This window comes from Elephantulus edwardii, unplaced genomic scaffold (assembly GCF_000299155.1).
Source record: "Elephantulus edwardii isolate Elephantulus edwardi_28Jun2011 unplaced genomic scaffold, EleEdw1.0 scaffold00044, whole genome shotgun sequence".
NCBI lineage: Eukaryota > Metazoa > Chordata > Mammalia > Macroscelidea > Macroscelididae > Elephantulus > Elephantulus edwardii.
The window spans coordinates 3,968,788-3,973,606 of NW_006399794.1; the positions used below are offsets into that span (position 1 = coordinate 3,968,788).

Genomic DNA, 4,819 nt, shown 5'->3' on the forward strand with positions numbered 1-4,819 from the left:
TACAGGCCATGGTCTTTGCAATCACTTGTTATGCGTCAGAGAGCTGGACAATGATCAGGGAGGATAGAAGGAGAATTCATGCTTTTGAGCTTTGGTGTTGGAGAAGAGTGTTGAGGGTGCCATGGACTGCTAAGGAAACAGAGATTCATCCTAGAGAGGGTTAAACCGGGCTGCTCCTTGGAGGCAAGGATTCTGAGGCTTTGTCTGACATACTTTGGTAATGTTGTAAGCAGAGACTGGTCCTTGGAGAAGGACATCATGCTTGAGAGTGTGGAGGGCAGGTGCAGGAAGGGAAGGCCTTCTGGGAGATGGACTGATTTGTGACTGGGACAATCGGGATGAGTGTGTTGAGCCAGTGAGACTGGCACAGGACAGAGTTTAGAGCTGTTGTGCATTAAGGTCGCTGAGTCGCAAGCGACTCGACGGCACATAACAACAACAACAACAATCTGATAAAATAGAACGAACCCCACAAGGTTATAAATAAAAAGAGACTGTCACAAATTTCTCCAAGCGATTGGTGGCTTTGAATGTACTTTCAGTTAGCGGTCTCACACTTAACCACCAGGGCTTCCTTACCATAATAATAGCTGTCATTTACTAGCATTTACCGCCATCAGCACAACCATTTTGGACTCTGCGGGTTACTTTTGAAATATCCTTATTTATGCTTTGCAGCAAGCCCGGTGGGCGTGAGTTCAATCGTCTCCACTTAATTATAAATGAAAGATGGACTTTGTGTACCGTAATCACCGGAAGTTGGCAGCCTAGTCAGGTGGTGGCTTGGACTTGCCCTAGAGCAAACCTGAACTTGCAATGCGGCCACTGTCCCTAGCTGGGCCCTGGGCAGCCAGTGGTGCAGATGGCGCCAGCGGGGGCAGGAGTGCGCCAGGCTGTAGCCAAAGCCACTCCGTGGAGGCGGGCCCCCAGAAGCCGGCCAGATAAGGCGTCTGGTAACCTTCCCCGCCACCGCTCGCCTCTCACACCGGCTCTGGGGCGCGAGCGGCGAGCCCCGCGGGCTCGGAGGAGCGTGGAGCCCGAGGCGAGCGCGAGCGCAGGCGGCGGCGGCACGGTCCCCGCTCACGCGCCAGGGCGCGGCGCTGCGTCACTGAGGTGCGACGTGCCTGGCCGCGCTGCGTCGCCTGCGGGTCTGAACGGCGGTCGGGGCGGCGCCGCTGCCGGCGGGAGCGCGATGCCCTGGAAGCTGGGGTGAGGTCCGCACCGCCGTTCTTTGGCCGCTTCCCTTTTAAACCCTTAGGCTGGGAGTAGACGTCTGGTCAGGCCTTGTTTGCAGCGCTGGGCGCGGGGGAGGAGATAAGCCTTGTTCTGCTGCTCATTCAGGCCTGTTACGGCGCGGGACTGGAGTGGGAGGCGTTTTAGGTGGTCGCAACATCCCTGACTCGTCATTTTCCAGGTGCCAGGAGTGAAGGTGGTCTCACTCGCTTTTAAAGTGGCTCTAGGGGACCAGCAAAGTTTTGCTTACCTGAAATCAGATACTTTTTTACACCTTCATCGACGCGTCGGCCACTGGGCTTTAACCTGTTGGCTGAAAGTTAAGGATGCGCTTGAGAAGGGGGTGAAGCAAGGAAGAGTGGGCGCGGGAGTCCTGGCACCCCAGATTAGCAGCCTTTTGTAGGTCGTTAGCCTACAACTCACTAAGCCAATCTATTTAGCGAACTCCTACATTTCAAAATTAGGGTAGTAGTGCTACCCGTCCCAAAGACAGTTCCGTGTTGAACTAGCTATCTGAAGACTTGAATGAGACAAAACCATTTCCTTGCGATTAATTACAGTTCTTTGTAGAAAAGAAACTGCTTGTAGTACATTTTGAAATTATTCGTTTATTTATCACATGTTATAAAATTGTATATATTTACTCTTCCCCTTAATTTCGGTGTATGCCCTTATTCTTTTTTTTTTTGTATGACCTTATTCTTAACCTTATTCTTTTTCATGCTGCAAATTGATTCTGTTCTTCTTTCCTGTTTGTTGGCTTATTATACTTTTCATACTTTCATCATTGTTTCATCTTTTGCCCAAAATTATTCTTTTCCACTCCTTCATTTGTGCAGTAAGATGAGTTTCATTTATTAAAAATGTCATCACTGATTTCATAAGCTAAGACGGGCCAGTGGTTCTATTATGTTATGTACCTTAAGTCAGTACTGGCCCACAGCGGGTTTTCAAGGGTGGTAAATCGTACAGATGTAGATTGCCCATCTTTCTCCCGAGGACCACCTGGTGCATTCAAATGCCTCTGGACTGGCAGTGCAGCTCCTTAACCACGGTTGTTAGATACCTCTGAGTAGAAGAATAGAATTTATTGCGACTTTGTAAACAACAGATCTGAATCCTGCCCTATTCCTGTGCCATTCTCATCATCTCTTACACACAGCCCATTGCTGCAGTTACTTTATCAATCCATCTCTTTGGAGCTCTTTCTCTTTGGCTGACTCTCAACTTTCCAAGCATGATGTCCCTTTCCAAGGAATACCTTCTCCCAGCAACATGGCCAAAGTACGAGAGTCAAAGTTTACCTTACCACTGGACCACCTTTATTGAAGTCATCCCTCTGACAAATGATTTCTGAAATCACACCTCAAAAGTAGAATGAATTCAAGAAAAAAAAAAAATAGAATGAATTCTGCGTTCCTACCCCCGCCCCCACCCCATTCCTTTGGTCTGGTGGTTTAGTGGTAATAAATTGTGCTACTAACCGCAAGGTACACTGTTTGAATCCACCAGCTGCTCTGTGTGAGAAAGGTGTTCAGTCAACACTGGTAGGTTTACTGCCTCTGAAAACCCGCTGGAGGGTCAGCTCTGGATAGGTTCTGACTCTACAGTACACAACAGCAGTTCCTTAGGTAGTGTCTGGCTTTAGTTTCTACATCTTTTCCTCCATATATACAGATGTTTTAAAAATGTCTTAGCTGTCATTCATTATAGGTGAATGTTGTATTCAGCATATGTAGCCTGCCCCTTCTTGAGTTCACTGTTTATTCGGCTCCCAGCTCCCAAAAAAAGACAGGGCAGGTTCAGGGAGAATTCCGCTGTAGTGTATTTTTCCAAATGTGAAACACACTGATGCTTTCAGAAAACCATACTCTTCATCCTCAAGTACTCTATTCATTTATAGATTGTATTTGTAGAACTTTTTTCCTTATTAATATCTTAAAGCTCAGAACAGGCATTCCAGGCTCTATAGTGACTCTGACTGTTCTGTTTCACTAAGTTTATCTGTTGCAACTGAGTTAATTTCTTACCTTGAAGAGTAGCTAACATCTGCTTTTATAAACCTATATTTTGAATAAGCAGTGAGTAATAAAATAAATAATATCTTCAGGGACCTAGTTTTATGCTTCGTTTTTATCTTTAATGTTAAAGCTGACTTGACAATGAAAACAACTAATTTTTTTTATTATTCAATTTTATTAATTTTAATGAACATTTACAGAGATTTTGGTTTTCATTCATTCATTGTTGCACGAAAACAACTGTAATTTTTAAAATGGCATATATTTTTATAAGTAAATAAGTTGCTAAATATTTGGTGAAAATCAAGCTTTTCAGAAAAAAAGCAAAACCCATAACTAGAGAACTACCATTTTGTTGCAATTAGATATTTCAGCTTTCATGAATGGATGATGATTCAAATGTGCAGGAAAATTTCTTTTCTTCCTTTTTGGTCAGTTGTACGTGATACTGTTTTTATATTTTTTTATAAAGAATAATTGAACCACAACATTTCATTTGTTAGAAAAAGAAATGATCAAGTATGTATCTCACCCACTAAAGAATGTGGAATTTTTGGAATCCTTGGTGTTCTTGTGATTTTCAAAATAACACTGGTTCTTTATCTAGAAAATCCTTCAAATAGTTTTTGAAAAGCATGTTATCTTGCTAGTTAAAAAAAAATTATGTTCTAGGTGGCATAGTAGTTAGTTTAAGAGCTTCTAGTTCTTTGAGAGACGTCCCTGGCATGCTAACAGAAAGGTCAGAGTCCATCCAAGAGGCTTCTTGCAGGAAAGACCTGCTAATTTATTTCAGAGAAAATAGGCATTGGAAACTACATTTTGGGATTTTTTGCAGTGATATTCTTTGAGAAATTTTGACCAAATACTTGTCCTGTGCTGAATTCCATGCCAGTGTTTTGCAAAAAAAGTGATGTAATCATTTTGCAGTTCATACTATCCCTGTCTCACAGTGACTCTGTGTGTATCAAAGTACAACTATGCACTATATATAGAGTTTGTTGTCAGTGGCTGATTTTTAATACTTTATTTGCTTTTTGTTGTTGAAAATACAGCAAAACGTACACAAATTCAGCGATTTCTCCTTGTACAATTCAGTGACATTGATTTCATTGTGCAGCCATTCTTGCTCTTCTTTGCTGAGTTATTTCAATACTGATTTTTTGGAAGCAGATCATCAGATCTTTCTTCCAAGATATCCCTGGGTAAACTGGAACCTCTAAATCTATAGTTAGCAGCCAAACCTTTACACCACCTACAAATTCCTTTGTTCTGTGATCTGGATGGAAGTGTTTTTGCTTACCTTAGATACCTATTGTTTTCAGTTAGTAAGTATTAATTTACTGTTACATCTTTCTTCCCCATCCACCCACAATTTTACACTTTCTTATTCTGAGTGTTTTCTCTCTAACTTCTTTCCTAGTTAGGTACTACTAGATGACTGAACGTAGTAAAACTAGTCAAAAGAATACTACTGAAATAATTTTAAAAGAACAAAATAAAAAATTGTTAATATTTATTGCACTAAAAAAAATCTTGTATATCTGTCTTTTGAAGAATCAGTGGTC

The 4,819-nt window shown here is 42.2% G+C and overlaps 1 protein-coding gene across 1 annotated transcript in view; it reads left to right on the plus strand.

The window, feature by feature from the left end:
* The first annotated feature begins 1,166 nt into the window (after nt 1-1,166).
* The window catches only part of RNF141 (ring finger protein 141), a 65,649-nt gene continuing 61,996 nt past the window's right edge, over nt 1,167-4,819 (plus strand). Inside the window, exon 1 of the mRNA XM_006885416.1 lies at nt 1,167-1,209. The gene's annotated coding sequence lies outside the window, so the exon portion shown is untranslated. The remainder of the gene's footprint in view (nt 1,210-4,819) is intronic.